The sequence below is a fragment of the Lolium rigidum genome, chromosome 7 (assembly GCF_022539505.1).
Source record: "Lolium rigidum isolate FL_2022 chromosome 7, APGP_CSIRO_Lrig_0.1, whole genome shotgun sequence".
In the NCBI taxonomy this organism is placed as follows: domain Eukaryota; kingdom Viridiplantae; phylum Streptophyta; class Magnoliopsida; order Poales; family Poaceae; genus Lolium; species Lolium rigidum.
The window spans coordinates 177,945,892-177,963,386 of record NC_061514.1 but is presented as its reverse complement, the minus strand read 5'-3'; the positions used below and the strand labels follow the sequence as shown (position 1 = coordinate 177,963,386).

General features: G+C 52.3%; 1 long non-coding RNA gene across 2 annotated transcripts; it reads left to right on the top strand.

Moving 5' to 3' along the window:
• The first annotated feature begins 6,422 nt into the window (after positions 1–6,422).
• LOC124676002 lies at positions 6,423–9,412 on the top strand. Of its 2 annotated transcripts, XR_006993486.1 has the most exons (4): positions 6,423–6,927; positions 7,033–7,215; positions 8,099–9,007; positions 9,138–9,412. It is a non-coding gene; the product is annotated as an uncharacterized LOC124676002 (long non-coding RNA). The 2 variants fall into 2 exon arrangements; XR_006993485.1 differs by having other exon boundaries at positions 7,033–9,007.
• Positions 9,413–17,495: the final 8,083 nt, after the last annotated feature.

Genomic DNA, 17,495 nt, shown 5'->3' with positions numbered 1-17,495 from the left:
GACGGTGGACTCGGTGAAGAAGTGGCAGATGTCCTTCTTCTACGTGCGGAGCGAGAACCCATTGTTCGACCGGCTCAACCTGCCGGAGTACAACCCGACGCCGCCAGTTGGCCGGATCAACTGGGGCCACAACGCCAGGTCGACGGACCCGGACGCTGAGGTAAACCTTCTTTGGGACTTCCTGCAGGGTTGTGTCACGGAGGGTCGGCTGTGCGCCGAGGATCTCCTCTGTACCTACGCCGCCCGCCAGGTGCTGCCTCTGCAGGCACGCGTCCATAAGATTGGGCACATGTCCGGCCGGTTCGATCCGACCCGGACATCCACGATGGAGATCTCCAAGGCTCAGGTCGCTCGGCGGGTGAACTTCATCTCGTCGGCGAAAATGCCTGAGGACGGGAACTGGGACTGGGGGATGGCGCCCCACAACCGGGCGGACACGGTGGAGTTGGTGAGTCTTCGTGTATTGGCCGGATTTCGGCTTGCGGCTGCGTGGCCGGCTTTTTCCTTATGTTCCTTCTTTTTTATTTGTCTGCAGCTCTTCGACCGCCAGGGGATTGAAGACGGCGACCTTGCGCACAAACTCTGGACGGCTGACCACGTCGATCCGGCTGACCAAGCCGGCGAGGACGACCTGCCGGAGGCGGCTGACCAAGGCGGCCAAGGAGAGCACAACCCGCCGCCTTCTCCGGAGCAGTAGGAGGAGGACGAGCCGGCGTCGCCCGCCGCCTCGCCGATTCGAGCGGTGCCTCTGACCGCGAGGCCGCCTTCCACCTCGGCGACTTCCTCGTCTGCGCCCAAGGGGAAGAAGCGGGCCAGCGATCGGTCCACGGCCGCGCTGGAGGCGAAGGTCAAGAAGCAGCGCAGGGCGCGACCCAAGAAGGTTCCTGAGGCGGCCGGGTGAGTTTCTCTTACTCGTTATTTGATTCCTTTTCTTTCCTTCTCTTTTTGCTTATCTTCTCTTGTTTGGCCGACTAGGGCTGCTATAAAATTCTCCAAGGGCGGCGGCTCTCGGCCGGCTCCCCGCGTCGTGCCGTTTGTTCAGCGGCAGAGGAGGGAGTCGATGCCGCAGCCCTCATCGCGTGCGCGCACGCCATCCATCATCGTGCCGCCTGTGGTTACACCTCCTTCCGCGGGGGCGTCTTCTTCAGCTGCACCTTCTTCTACGGCGCCCGGCTCCAGCGCTCAGGGTGAGCCGGCTCGCCGCTCTGGCCCGCCGACTCTTGACGATCTCTTTCCGCGCCGCGCTCGACTTCTGGAGCCTGCGACCGGAGCCGGCAGGGGTGCACCCGGCGGGGCCGGCGATGGCGGGGCCGTGCCGCCTGCAACCGGAGCCGGCGGAGCCGCGCCCGACGTCGTCGTGCTGGATGCGAGCTCGGACGAAGCGCTGCAGGCGCCGGGGTCTGCGGTCCCGACCGGGCCGACTGCTTCAACCGTGCCGCCTCCATCTTCGGAGCCGACGAGGGAGGAGCCGGCCAGGGAGGAGCCGGCCGGGGATGAGCCGGCGCGCTCGAGCAACGCCGATGCTCGGTCGTGGGTGAGGACGGAGGGCCCAGCGGAGCCGCCTCAAGGTTTTCATGTGGCCAAGGGCGCGCGGCTGCTGAACGTGCTGTCCGCCTCCGACTCCAGCCTCGGCTCAGCCGGCACTATGGAGAAGGCTTGGCACCAGGCGGATGCATGCGAGGTGTCCAGCCGGGATGGACGTCCAGGCGTGGCGCCCATGAACATGTTCTTCTCCGGCTTCCACGCTCACCTCAAGACCAAAGCCGCCGAGACCGACGCCCACCTAGCGCGGCTGGAGAAGGCCGACAAGGTAGGTGTTTTATCTTTCTGTTATTTTTCGCAATTTTGTTGTTATCCTGGTAGCCCTCCGAGGCATGGGCCGGCTGCTTGGAGCCGGTCCGGGTTTCGCCTAGACGTCTCACTTCGTGTTTTTCTCAGATGGTCTCGGAGAGACGGACCGTCTTGTACAACCAGCTCGTGGCCAGCTATCACAAGGCCAAGATCGAGCGAGCCGACTTGGCTCGCGAGCTGGAGGCCACCAAGGGTAGGACTTTTTTCCTTTTGACTTTGCTTTTTCTTTCTCCGGTTTCATCCGGCTGGTGTCTTCTTTTGCTGACTTGCAGCTGTTGTCGCCCGGGTCCCGCAGCTGGAGGAGGATCTTCGGGCCGCCCGCGCTCAGTGTGCTGAGAGTGACCAGGCGGTTCGGAACGCCGCCACTAAGGCGCAGGAGACTGCAGGGGAGCTGGCGCGGCTGCGCCGGCTTGAGGCTAACCACCTCATTGAGCTCGAAGCCGCGAAGGAGGTGGGGCGGAAGGAGGTGGCGGACCTCAACAAGCGGCTGGAGGAGGTGGACCAGCAGCGGCTGAAACTCCGGGACGAGGTGAATACCAAGTCCAACGAGCTATCGGCCACCGCCAAGCGGTGGGTGGAGGAGATCAGCGCGCTCGACCGCGGCTTGGCGGGTGAGTCTTTTACTTTTTTCTTCCTTTCCCTTTGCCGGCTTTCGGCTGTCGGCTGCCGGCTTAGGTTGGCAACTGGCAGCTGAAACTCTTATTCTTCGATATCTCCATCTTCAGGCTAGGGGCAGTCGGTTCTTCCCGGCTGCCGCCAGTCTTCTTTTTAGACTTCGACAATCTCCATCTTCAGGCTGAGGCGATCGGTTCTTGCCGGCTCGCCGCCGGTCTTCTTTTAGACTTCGACAATCTCCATCTTCGGGCTGAGGGCGGTCGGTTCTTGCCGCGGCGCCGCCAGTCTTCTTTTTAGACTTCGAAAATTTGCATTTTTCCGTCTTTTCCCTGGCTTTGAGAGGTTTTTAACATGCTTTTTCTTTGCAGCGGCCTTCCCTGAGGCGCAAGAGGCGGCACTAGCGGCAGTCAGCGAGGCGCGAGATGCCCGGAGGCGGGCCACCGGCGAGGGAAGCTCCGACTGCTTCTCCATGGAAGAATATCTGGCGTCCATGGCCGCCCGCGTCGTGCTGATTACGATGCTCAGCTGGGAGCTCCGGAAGGCGGCGGAAGAGCTGATCCGGCTGTTATGGCCAACGGAGACGCTGCCGAAGGACCTCGCCAACCTCATCGCTTGGCTCGACAAGGCGCCCGACCGCTTCCTCGACTGGAAGGAGTCCGCCGCGCATGCCGGAGCCGACATGGCTCTCTCCTTTGTGCTTCCTTGGTATGACGAGGTCAGCCTCGACCAGCTGGAGTGTCGGCGAGCCGACGTGGAGGACAAGCTCCCGGTGGAAACGAAAACCGCCCGGCTTGCCCGTGCCTGCGCCATTGCCGACTTCATCGACAAGGGCATCTTCGTCGAGGATCCGAACCCACCGTCCGATGACGAGGAGGAGGAGGCGGAAGATGATGAGGCGGAGGACACGCCTGAGGCGAACCCGGCGGCCGGCTCTGCAACCGCTCCTCCGGCTGATCCTGATCCAGCCGGCGCTTAGATGTATCTGCGTGTAAACTTGCTTTTGTCGGGTGCATATGTAAGAATATTATTATCCTTTTATTAAGGCACACTTTAATGTGTTTTTAATCATTGGTGTGCCGGCTTGCTTTCTTTCGACTTGTTCGCTTTTTCCCATCCGCCCCACTCTTTGGCTTTGCCCTTGCCGATCATACGTCCGACTTGCGGTCCATCGCCGGATCAAGAGTGTGCCGCTGGGTGAGGCCGATAGTATTTCAGTCGAACGAGCCGAGTTCGGCAATCCGGCACTTTTATGAAGAGTTGTGCAGGAGTCAATTCGTCTTCACTCTTTCCCTTAGCCGTCTTTCGCGTGCCGGCTCCCTAAGCACTTGCTCCCGCCAGCCGGACAGCCGGGCTGCGGTCTGTAGCTGGATCGGAAGCCGGCTGTCGGGAAACCGGAGCACGGTACTAAGCCGGCCGTGTGAGAGGGTGTTAGCCAATCGGCGAAAACAAGGTAGAGTACGCGAAAAACTTGTCGAAATCGGTGCTCTTGGCGCTTGCTTTTTCATATCTTACAAAGGGAGTACAAGGGATACATACATTCCTGCTCTCAAGTATAAAATTGGCGAAGCAAGTTGACATTCCAGGGATGTTTAGTCTCCTCGTCAGTTTTGTTCGCCTTATTTTTCTTTGCCTCTTGGGCATCTATGAGATAGTAGGAATCATTGCCTACCGCCTTGATCACGATGAAGGGACCTTCCCATGGGGATGACAGTTTATGCTGTCCGGCTGTCCGCTGGATCAGCCGGAGCACTAGGTCTCCTTCTCGGAATGCTAAGGGCTGGACCTTCCGGCTGTGATAGCATCGGAGGCTTTGCTGGTAAATGGTAGATCTGGACTCGGCCATCAGTCGTGCCTCTTCGACCAGATCGACTCCATCTTCACGAGCTTCTTTGGCTTCAGCTTCAGTGTAAAGCTTGATCCTTGGCGCATCGCGCTCGATATCAGTCGGCAGGACGGCTTCGGCCCCGTATACGAGGAAGAATTGTGTGTAGCCGACTGAGCGGTTTGGGGTTGTGCGCAGGCTCCACAGTACGCTGGGCAGCTCTTCAATCCAGCAGCCGGCTGCCCGCTCGAGCGGCTCCACCAGCCGGGGCCGGATGCCGGCTAGGATCAAGCCGTTGGCCTTCTCCACTTGTCCATTGGACTCCGGATGCGCCACGGATGCTAGGTCCATTTGGATCCCCATTTCTCCGCAGTAACGCTTGAAGATGCCTTCGACGAAGTTGCTGCCGTTGTCGGTGATGATGCTGTGGGGGTAGCCGTATCTCACGATTATTTCCTTGAGGAATGTGACGGCTGTGGAGCCGTCCAGCTTCTTGATCGGCTTGGCTTCGATCCACTTGGTGAATTTATCAATCATCACCAAGAGGTGTGTCATACCGCCTCGCGCAGTTCTGAACGGGCCCACCATATCCAATCCCCATACGGAAAATGTCCAGGTGATGGGGATGGTTTTCAAGGCGGAAGCCGGCGAATGCCTTTTCTTGGCGAAGCGCTGGCAGCCGTTGCACTTCTTTACCAGTTCCTCTGCGTCCCTGAGCGCAGTCGGCCAGTAAAAGCCATGCCGGAAGGCTTTAGCCACTATGGCTCTGGAGGAGGCGTGGTGGCCGCACTCTCCCAGATGGATTTCCCGTAGGAGTTCAATCCCTTCAGCCGGCTCGACGCACCGCTGGAGCACTCCGCTTACGCTGCGTTTGTACAGCTCGTGGTTGATGATGGTATAGGCCTTGGCCCTTCTCTCAATCTGCCTGGCTTGAACCCTGTCATTGGGAAGCACACCATCGGTGAGGTACACTACAAGAAATGTGTTAACTAGTGACCTTCCTCCAGTGACCACGTGTAAACTGGTCATAACTCTATGACCATTTCACACTAAATGGTTTTAAGGCGTTTGAGAAGGTCCAAACCCTAAATCATTACAACCATTTTAATCATAAAAGTCATAATTTCATTACTCTGAATGGTCATAGAGAAAATTATACGCCTTGGGGCCATATCTTTAGATGATCACGACCCATTTAAATGGTCATGGCTACAAATTCGCCATGCTTTAAAATGATTGGTTATCCAACGTGATATGCAGACCAACAAAATAAGTTTGTTCGTGTGAGTTGATAGTGCGAAAAAAATATGCATACCACGGTAGATTGAACCTTTTTTTTTAACAACCCAGCAAAACATGCAGACTACCAATAATAAACCACATATCCATTTGTTAATCCGTGGACTTATATTTAAATGATACCTCACGCTAAATGCTGAAATAAATTTACTAGTACTAGTACTAGCTCTAGCTCTAGCTCTGTCCATAAATAGATGCCAAAAATTTATCTAAAGTTGAATGTATCTAAACACAATTTAGTGTATAGATACATCCGAATTTAAATAAATCTTTAGGGGAATGGTGTTTTGGCACATGGGAGCATATGCTCCCTTTATTTTGAAATGCATGTTACATACATTTTGTAATTTCAAAAAATTGAAACGAAAAATGCGAACGTACATCTTCACGTGCTACGCGCTCACAAAGTTGTTTCATAAAAATCCGACTTGTCGTGTGACGTGTGTAAAAAAGACAAAATTCAATGCTGAAAATAAGGCTTTTTAGGAGATAAATTTTCTCTTTTACACAGACCACAAAACATACTGGTTCCTCGCGAAACTTGACGAACGTACGTATATTGTGGAGATGTACAAGTAGAATTTTTTGTCAAAATTTTTCGACATTTCAAAATATAACTTTTTGATAAAGGGAGCATATGCACCCGGGAGCCGAATTGAATTTCCGAATCTTTAGCATTTATTTATGGACGGAGGGAGTACTAGATTTTTGAAGCAATAAGCCACCCAAATACGAAAAATGAGCGCGGAGGGGATTTTTGCGTCACACGGCGGGATATCTGCGCGCGATATCCAAAGTTTCAGATCCACAAGGCGGGGTACCTGCGCGCGCGGGACCTAACCCTAAAAGTCCATACCCCTCCACCTCTCCCGTGCGCCGCCGCCAATCTTCCTACCTCCCCCATCGTTCCGTCAACCTCCGAGCCTCACATCGGCCAGATCCGTCCGCAACAACCTCTTCTTCTATCTCCCCTCGTTCGTGCCGGTCGGATCTCGCGACCTCAAGATGCCCCAGGTTGCGCCTGACGCCGACGGCTTCATCAGGCTCGCCGAGTTCGTGGCGCTGAACGCTACCGTTGACGGGGACGACGCCGCCGTCGTGGAGGACCTGCGGCTCGCCTTTGGGTCCTTAGACGTCGACGGCAGCGGTGCCATGTCCTCCACCGAGCTTGCACACGTCCTCTACTGCCTCGGGTAGAAGGCCACCGGCATGCAGTGCCGTCGCATGGTTGAGGGTATCACCAAGAACTGCGCCGGACTCATACGGACTCATATCCTTGATCCTTCGAGGACTTCATGGTCATAGTGGCCTGATGCTGCACCGTTTTCGCCAGATCTGAGGTACCTTGTTCTATTCCAGATATGGCTTGATGCTTGCGATTTGTTCTGATACAGTGGTGAGTGTCGCATTGTGATGGATGTTTCTGTTTGATGTTGTTTCTGCAGGCTGCTGCAGTGAGGGGTTCAGCAAGTGAAGCACCACAACGTCAAGCAGAGTAGCAGACATCCGTGGGGAATTTCCATGAAAGGTTTAATTCAGGCATCAGGGCAATTGTTAGTTCAACGATTGTTAATTCTGCACATGTATATATGAGCAGCGACACCATCTCTGCACTCCTGTAGAATCAGGTTCATTCAGGACCTTTATTGTGCAGCTAGAAATCCACAGTATATCCATCTTTTATTTCAGCAAAGGTTCTTTGGGGATTTGTGGCTAGTTGTAGTTGTATTCTGTCAATGAAATCTTAGTACTTCCCCAGAGAAATTATCTGCTAGCATATGAGCTTAGTTGGCATTTAACAAGTTTACACGATCATCTCCAAAAAAAATGTAGTAAACACATATTCTGAACATTGGGACTGCAGCTTTGCTTTTCATTGCTATGTATGTCTATGCTTGCTTGCTTTCAAATCTAACGGAAGCCAATTATTGTTGGACAAATAATCGCTAAATTTAAGCTTTTTATTCAAAACTCATCAACACATATTCAGAGAAGTGTATGTAGTTCAGTATCACAAACTAGCTACCCTTGTGGACCTTCATATGAAGGCCAAACAGCCAAACAGCAATCGATGTTGCTACTTCGTACATGCATATTTAGTTTACCCGACCGTTGCTTGGTTTGCTACTGATGTGGCTAAAAAAGATGAGTAATTTGTCAAGATATTGTTGAAGGCTATTGTTTACATTGCCAAGTTCAGTAATTTGCTAATTGCTCTAGAATCACCACCTTCCTGTTTCCGACTCTGGTATAAGCTATATTGTCAACAATTCAACATAAGTGGTCTTTGTGTTGTTATATTAGGAAAATGCTAGGAATAGGGAAAACAATGGTATACGATGCATATATTTATAATATTATAATTTATGAAAACAATGTCATGTTACAGCATGAGTTTTAGTCTGTATGATCATGTATGTTAGCTACTTAGGTATAAAGCTATTCATCAAGAGATGGTTTAATTCTTACAGCAACAAGTTTTTCCACTGATTCGTCCTCGTTGGTTTGCAGGGCCAAAATTTTGGGAAGATAAATTTATTTTTGAAGTCAAAATGGAAATAGTTTGTGCAAGGAGCAGGCATAAGCTTCTTTACTCATTGCTTAATCCGGAAAAAGTGCATTCAGCTATTTCATGAGTGCCATCTAGTAGAGATGGCTTATCAGTATTGAAAATGAACATGCAATCCCATGCCTTCTCAACGCTATCTGTTATGTTTCAGGTTGTGCATCCGCTGCTTAGTTCAACTTGCCTCCACCACACCTCCCAGGCCATTCTCTCGTGCCCTCTCTTGGATTCTCTCTCAGATCCATGCAAATACAAAATACTAGAAGCTGCCTTGATTTATTCATTCCTTCACTTCATAAACCATATCTTTCCTCCAACGTTTCTAATACCTTGCATAATCTGATACCTTGTTGTCTTGTAAAGGCTGGGCAATGAAATTTTGTATTGTCTGAATTGTACACTAACAGATTAACTGTTGTAAAGTCATGGTTCAAATTTCTTGATGCTGTTGGGTTCTGTTATCTGAATATTATGTGTTGAACATGATCCTACTTGGTTTGTCCTGCTTTTAAATTGCGTGTTCTGAACCATCTGAAACTAATAATGCTAGTTTGTACTAAGGTTTTGTGTTTGATTTAGAAGCCAGGTAATGAAAATTGTGTATCCTCTAAAAAAGTACTGTATGTTCCGTGTTCTAAAGCCTGTGTGATTGGTAGTACAGTTAATTAAACTGTTGGTTTTCCTACCATGATTTGGCACAGACCTAATACTTATTGTTTGTGTTTATTTCAGAGATGTCTGTTTTCCCTGGTTTCAGAAGAAAAAAACCGCACAAGTTCCAGTGCCTGACACTAGGATGAAGATCAGCTGCGCCTGTCTAGACACAATAAGTTGAGACACAAGTGCATCGTGAGGTAACAGAACAACCAAGTCCCCTCCAGTCGGTCCATCAACATATTGCAATTATCTGGTTGCTTTATCACCTTACGATGTACCGTTATTGCTGGTACTTAATTATCTGGTGATACTATTTTTTTTACCCAGCTGGTGGTGCCCATGGAACAACACCGTTAGGTCCTCCTGGCAATACAACGACTATTGCAAGAGGAGGCCTTGGAGCGATGGGTTCAGCAGATTTTGCAAGAAATGCATCTTTTTTTGTTGCTGATTCTGTGTTAAATCCGATGAAGTTGTAAAGTAATGAATGCTCCTTGCACACATGCTGTTGTTTAACAGTAAAAAAAAGTGTTTCTATGTACATCCTGCTGTTGTGTATATTTGATCGAATTAGGAATTGCATCATATATTTGATAGCAATATTTATTGGCTGCTGTTGAAACATGAAAAATTAAAATTTGTGGAGCAAAAACAATCAGAAGCTCACCTGAACCAGATAATTTTCGGGCTTGAAAATGCTATGGCAAAATTGTATTAAACGGACTGAAATGTTGGGCTTGGCCCACGTAGCTGACCAGAATTGGTGAAGAAAACTATGATAAATGGGCTAGCTGATCACAATAGAAAACCATGATAAATGGCCAGATTTTTTGGGCTCGGCCCATGTAGACGCTATAATTGGATTGGGCTGATTTGGATTCACGACCATTTGGTTTGGTCACATATCTGCCACGTAGAATTTGCCACGTTGGATCTGATGTGGACAGACAGGCTAGCCTATGACTAAAATTTTGGTCGTAGAATCTACGACCATCAGTTTTGGTCGTAGTCCTCCACGACCATTTAAATAAAAAGGTCGTTGTGCGCCGTCAGTGATGCTCAACTGGCGACTAATATTTATTGGTCACGGCGTGGTCATAGATGGCGCACAATGACCTTCCGGTGACCAATATGGAGGGTCGCAAGTCACCTTATTTCTTGTAGTGGTAGGAGAGGAATTCTTGTGCCCATGACGGTACACATTTTATTTCAAATACGCTGACCATCAGAGCCTCCATCTTTGGAGCTTCCAGTTTCGACTGCATGGTCGCCGGGTTCAGCTGCGAAGCCGGCGGGTTCGGCTGAGAAGCCCCCGAGTTTGGCTGAGAAGCCCCCGGGTTGGACTGAGAAGCCCCCGGGTTCGCTCGTGGAGCCGGCGGGTTCGGCCGAGAAGCCCCGACTTGGGCGACGAAGCCCCGGGTTCGGCCGAGAGCCCCGGGTCAGCCGGAACGAATATGGAATCCGAGTCCGGTGACGGTATGATGGACGGCTTCCGCAGATGTGCCAAGGCAACGCCCGGCGGAATTGCTTGCCGGGTTGAGCCTATCTTGGACAGCGCATCAGCCGCCTCGTTGTTTGCTCGCGGCACATGATGGAATTCGCAGCCATCGAAGAAGCCGGACAGCTGCTGGACGTGGAAGCGGTATGAGGCCATGTTGGCGTCCTTCGCGTCCCAGTCGCCGGATGCTTGCTGTATGACTAAGTCGGAGTCGCCGAAGCAAAGAATGCGACGCACGGCTATCTCCTTGGCCGCCTCGGCCCGTGGATAAGCGCCTCGTACTCCGCCACATTGTTGGATGCGGCGAAGTGGATCTGCAGGACGTAGTCCGGCCGGTCTCCTTGGGAGAGGTGATGACGATACCGGCTCCCAAGCCGTTTCGCATCTTCGAGCCGTCGAAGTGCGGCTTCCGGTGTGTGGAGTCGGTGCACGGGCGGCAGGTATTGCATCTTGGCCCAGTCGACGAAGAAGTCCGCGAGGATCTGCGACTTGATGGCCGTGCGTGGCTCGTAGAGGATGGTATGGGCAGCTAGCTCCAAGGCCCACTTGGCAACCCGGCCATTGGCGTCCTTGCTGCCAATGTTCCGCCAGGGGTGCTGTGGCCACCACCTTGATGGGGTGCTCTTGGAAGTAGTGCTTGAGCTTCTTGGCCGCCATGTACACGCCGTAGGTAACCTTCTGGTAGTGGGGGTAATTTTGCTTCGACTGGGAAAGCACCTCGCTGAGGTAGTAGACTGGGCGCTGAACCGACTGCTCCTTGCTGGCTTCCTTGCCGGCTTCCTTGCGCTCCACCACCAGGACGACGCTGACCACACGATTGGTGGCAGCGATGTACAACAGCATCGGCTCCATTGAAGCCGGCGATGCGAGGATGGGCACAGTTGAGAGCACGCGCTTTAAGTCACGGAAGGCTTCATCCGCCTGCGGTGACCAGACGAATTTGTCCGATCTCTTCAGCAACTGGTACAGGGGAAGTGCCTTCTCCCCCAGCCGGCTGACGAAGCGGCTCAAGGAGGCCAGGCAACCAGTGAACTTCTGGACGTCTTTGAGGCACTGCGGCAGTTCCATCTTCTCGAGGGCACTGATCTTCTCCGGGTTGGCTTCAATCCTCGCCGAGAGACGAGGTAGCCCAGAGTTGGCCGGGCGGCACTCCGAACGTGCACTTGGCCGGGTTGAGCTTCATCCGGAATCTTCGCAGATTGGTGAAGGTTTCTCTCAGATCGTCAAGGAGGGTACGCGTCTCCTTGGTTTTTACAACGACATCATCCACATATGCGTGAACATTTCTGCCGATTTGATCCTGCAAACACTTTTGCATGCACCTTTGGTAGGTGGCGCCTGCATTTTTCAAGCCGAATGGCATAGTCGTATAGAAGTAAGCCCCATACGGGGTAATGAACAAAGTCTTTATTTGATCAGCCGGATTCAAAGGAATCCGGTAGTAGCCCGAGTAGGCGTCTAAAAAAGACAACGGTTCACAGCCGGCGATCGAATCTATGACTTGTTCTATGCGCGGCGGGGGAAGGGGTCCTTCGGGCACGCCTTGTTGAGGCTGGTGTAGTCGATACACATGCGCCGGGAGCCGTTCTTCTTCGAGACCGAGGACCGGGTTCGCCAACCAGTCCGGGTGCAGTACTTCCATGATGAAGCCGGCTGCGAGCAGCCGGGCGATTTCTTCACCGATGGCCTTCCTTCTTTCTTCGGCGAAGTGCCTGAGGGGCTGCTTCACCGGCTTGGCTTCAGGCCTGACGTGGATGTGGTGCTCAGCCAACTCCCTCGGTACACCCGGTATGTCCCTTGGAGACCATGCGAAGATGTCCCGATTCTCACGGAGGAAGCTGATGAGCTCGCTTTCCTATTTGCTGCTCAAGCCGGCACCGATGGTGACGTACTTGTCCGGCTGCACCGGGTCGAGCAGGATCTTCTTGGTGTTGTTGGCCGGCTGGAAGTGAGTCGTCCCAGCCGGTTGCCTACAGCCGGCATGTCCGACTGCGCGGCCTTGGCCAAGGTGACAGCGTCGTGGATGAGCTGCTTCTCGGTGGCGATGACCAGCGTCTGGGCCATCTTGGAGCTTTGCGTGGCGTGGTCCATGGAGCGGCGGTAGTCGCCGGCTACGGTGATGACCCCCTTTGGGCCAGACAGCTTCATCTTCAGGTACCCATAGTGGGGCACCGCCATGAACTTGGTCAGGGCCGGCCTGCCCAGGAGCGCGTGGTAGGGACTGACGAGGTCCACCACCTCGAACTCGATCTTCTCGGTGCGGAAGTGGTCCGGCTTCCCGAACATCACCTCCAGCGTGATCCGGCCGATCGGCTGGCAGCAGTGGCCTAGCACGATGCCATGGAAGACGGTGGGGGTGGGGCGCAACTCGGCCTCCTGGATGCCCAGCTTGCGGGCGGTGTCGCGGTAGAGGATGTTGATGCTGCTGCCCCCATCGATGAGGACGCGCGAGAAGCGCACGCTGCGCTGGGTTGTGCCAATGGTGGGGTCGAGGACCATGGCGTAGCTGCCCGGCTTTGGAAGGACAACCGGTGTGTCGCGGCGATCAAATGTGATGGCCTGCTCTAACCAGTTTAGGTACTGGGGGACCTGCGGTATGACCGCGTTGACCTCGAGGGAACGGCTCTGCTGGCTCGTCTTGTCCTCAGGCTCGGAGGTGAAGATGATGTAGGTAGCATCCTCGGCCAGGTAGCGGCCATGATGCACTTGGTTTGCCTCGTGGTGCTCGAGATTGGCGTTCTCTGCGCCGGCTTGGCCACCCGGCCCGCCGGCTGGTGGGGGCGGGGGTGGAGGTGGGAGCGGTTCGCCGCTTGTCAGCCGCTTCATGAAGTGGCAGTCGCGAGTGGTGTGGTTGGAGGGGTTCTTGCCGCTGTGGTACTTGCACGGCGAGTCAAGCATCTGCTCAAAGGTGAATTTCGGCTTCCAAGGCCGGTCTTGCTTCTGGCGCCGGCTGCCGCCAGCCGCCGCATGGTCCGACACGGCTGCCACATGGGCTGAACCGTACCAGCGGTCCGGCTGGTCGCTGTGCCGCTTGCCGCGGTAGTTGTCCCACCGGCTGCCATGAGAGGCGCCCTCGGCCGGCTTGTGGTGGTCCCGCCTGGACGGAGCCGGCGATGCTTCAGCCGGCGCTTTTCCGGCTTCTTCAGCCAGTGCGTACTTGTCCGCGATGACCATCAGGGCCGCCATGGTCTTGGGTTCGCTGTGGCGCAGCTTGTGCCACAGCATGGTGTTGGGCCGACGGCCTCCCATGAAGAAGCTGATGGCTTGGATCTCGTGCACACCCTCACAAGAGTTGCGCATCTCGCACCAGCGCGTTAGGTACGTGCGATCCGTCTCGTCCGGGCCCTGCTTGCACATTTCCAGCTGCTGGGGGCCACCTGGCCGGTGGTAGGTGTCGGTGAAGTTGCTGATGAAGGCTTCTTCGAAGTCCAGCCAGCCGTTGATGCTGCCGGCTGGGAGGTTGTTGAGCCAGGTGCGGGCGGAGCCGACCGGTATCGGGGGAGTAGCGTACCGCCCGGCGCTTGTTGCCCTCGGCGATGCCGACTGCGGTGGAGTAGTCCGGCAGCCGGTCCTCCGGCTTGGCGGTGCCGTCGTACTTGGGGGTGTCGCGCGGGAGTTGGAAGCCGTCGTTCATGGGCTCGTTGGCGATGCGGGGCCCGTAGCATTTTGGGCCGGCTAGCCGCTCTTCTTCCGCGATGCGGGATTCGACCAGCCGGTCGAGGCGATCTCGGGCGTCAGCCGGCTCGATGCGCGGGCCCAGCCGGGAACGTGCCGGCTGGCGAGCGCCGCTTGCTTCTGGAGCCGGTCGGTGTTGGCGTCTGTGCGCCGGCTGCTCGGAATCTTGCTCCTGGTTCCGGCTTGGTGGAGGCCGGCTGCGGCCGCTGTTGCCGCTGTCCAGCCGGCTTGTCCGGCTAGAGCCTGCGGGTGTGCCGCGGGAGTCTCGGCGCCGGCTTGGTGCAGGCGAGGAGGACTCGACCGTGTCCCTGGGGGCGTCCCTGCTGTTGCCTGCGGCACCACGAGCGCGAGGAGCTCTGGGAGCAATGGCGTACCTGGGGTCCCTTGCCTGTTCGGCTGCGGCGTGGCACAGCTCAGCTACCCGCCTTGTTTGGCGGCGCAGCTCTTTGATACGTCCAAAACGTATCTACTTTCCCGAACACTTTTGCTATTGTTTTGCCTCTAATTTGTGTATTTTGGATGCAACTAACGCGGACTAACGCTGTTTTCGACGGAACCGTTCCGTGTCTCGTTTTTGTGCGTAAATCCAACTTTCGGGAAAAACCTCGGGATTTTGACGAAAGGGCCTATTTTCCCGGAATAATGACGGAGCCGGAAGGGCAATTGAAGTGGAGGCCCGAGGGCCCCACACCACTGGCGGCGCGGCCTGTGGGGGCCCGCGCGGCCATGTGGTGTGGCCCCCTCGGCCGGCCTCCGACGCCCCCTTCGGACTACTTATTCGCCTCGACCTAAAAACGCACGGGGAGAAGTCGAAGTCGCCGAAACCCTCCGCAACGCCGCCACATCGCGAAACTCCGTCGCGGGAGCCGAAGTCTCCGTTCGGCACTCCGCCGGACGGGGAATTGGAGGAGATCATCACCGCCATCACCGCCAACGCCTCTCCATCAACCAGCAATGTTTCCCCATCCATGTGTGAGTAATTCCCCCGCTGTAGGCCGAAGGGGATGGTAGGGATTGGATGAGATTGGTCATGTAATAGCATAAGATTGTTAGGGCATAGTGCCTAGTGTCCGTAGATGGTACTTTTATGATATTGTTGCAACTTGGTATGCTTAATGCTTGTCACTAGGGCCCGAGTGCCATGATCTCAGATTTGAACATGTTATTATTTCATCATGATATTCATTGTTTATGGTCTTACCTGCAAGTTGTATACACATGTTGCTGTCCGGAACCAATGGCCCCGAAGTGACAGAAATCGGGACAACCGGAGGGAATGGCAGTAACATGAGGATCACATGTGTTCACGGAGTGTTAATGCTTTGCTCCGGTACTCTATTAAAAGGAGTACCTTAATATCCAGTAGTTTCCCTTGAGGCCCGGCTGCCACCGGCTGGTAGGACAAAAGATGTTGTGCAAGTTTCTCATTGCGAGCACGTACGACTATAATTGGAACACATGCCTATTGATTGATTAGTACTTGGATACCGTTTTATTATTATCTGCAAATGCCCTGCTATGATTGTTACATGAGTTTCTCTCATCCATGCAACGCCCATCATCCGTCCCCGTGCCTACAGTATTTTAATCCAGCTGTTTACTAAAATCACTATTGTTGTCTTTGTTACTCTGCTGCTGTTATTTTACTACTGCTACTGCTATAAAACTGTTACTACTGATAAACTCTTGCGAGCAAGTCTGTTTCCAGGTGCAGCTGAATTGACAACTCTGCTGTTAAGGCTTTCAAGTGTTCTTTGTCTCCCCTTGTGTCGAATCAATAAATTGGGTAATACTTCCCTCGAAGACTCGTTGCGATCCCCTATACTTGTGGGTCATCAAGACTATTTTCTGGCGCCGTTGCCGGGGAACATAGCTTTATTTGGAAGTTCACTTGGATTGATATTGTTCGCTGCAAATTCTCCATCATGGGTAAAACTCGCGATACTAAGGTCGCCATATTACCATCCACTACAAGAAAAGGTACAACTCTGAGTACCTCTGCTGCTCTTGATTCACCATCTGTGATTGATAAACTTGTTTCACCACCACATGCTTCAAATGCTGGTACTTCTGCTGAATCTGAAAACTCTCATAATACTGATAACATTTCTGTTGTGCTTGATGATAGTGGTTCATTGGGAACTTTTCTAGATGCTAAAATTGCTAGGTCTAGACAAATTGAAAATACTGAAACCCCTGATGTTACTACACCTGTTAATTCACCTGAACTTGAATACTCTAGTGATGATCTTGATGAAGATTATGTGGAACTTGATGATGATTTTATTGAAAAATGTCATGCTACTACTGATGCAAGAAAAATTAAAAAGTTGCTTGCGTAACATACTCGTTAGATATAAATTGTCTCCCGATCCTAAATTTGCCACATCTCCTATAAACATTAAGGATAAAGATTATGATTTTTCTCTTGATCTATCTCATATAGCTATTGTTGAGAAAACACCCTTTCGTGGTACTGAAAAAGAAAGTGCTGTTGAACACATGACCGAGTTATCTACTTTGAGTAGCTTATTTTCTGATGATGTTAAGATGCGTACTTACTTTGTTGCTAAAATTTTTCCATTCTCATTAAAGGATGACGCTAAAACTTGGTATAATAGTTTGCCACCTAGCTCTATTAAAATTCTAAAAGAATTGCTTGCTGTTTTCTTTCGGAAATACTTTCCTGCTAGTGCTCAACATGCTGCTTTGCAGAGAGTTTATAATTTTGATCAGGGAGATGAAGAGAAATTGCCTGAGGCTTGGGCGAGATTTTGCTCTCTTATTAGAGCTCTGCCGACCATGATTTGGAAAAGCATGATTTACTTGATATATTTTATAGTGGACTAACCATTGAGTCTAGGGCATACCTGGATAGTTGTGCTGGTTGTGTTTTCGGGAAAAGAACTCCGGACGACGCTGAAGAATTATTGGCTAAAATAGGCCGGAATTATGATGATTGGAATACACCTGAACCAACTCCAACGCCAATAGTGAAGAAGAGGGGTTTAATTAAATTGAATGATGAAGATATGAGGGAAGCCAAGAAGTCTCTTAAGGAGAAAGGTATTAAATCTGAAGATGTGAAGAATCTGCCTCCCATAGAAGATATATGTGAGATAATTCCCCCTTCATCCATGATTGAGGTAAATTCCCTTCGACGCTTTACTAGGGAAGATATTCCGTATTCAAAACCTCCTCGCGCAATGCTTAGATGAGTTTGATAATTATATTGTTAAGCAAGAAAATTTTAATATGAGAGTAGAGAATCATCTAATGGAAAATTCTCAAGCTATTAGTCAATTGCATGATATTGTGGAGAGAACCTCCAATGATGTTAAGATGCTTGTTAAACATTTTCATATGATTCAAACTCAAATTGATCAACTCACTAAAGTGCAAAATGACTTGCTAGGAAATAATGCTAAAGAAAAACATGCTTATGAAGTAACAACTAGAGGTGGTGTCTCTACCCAGGATCCTCTATATCCCGAAGGGCATCCCAAAAGAAT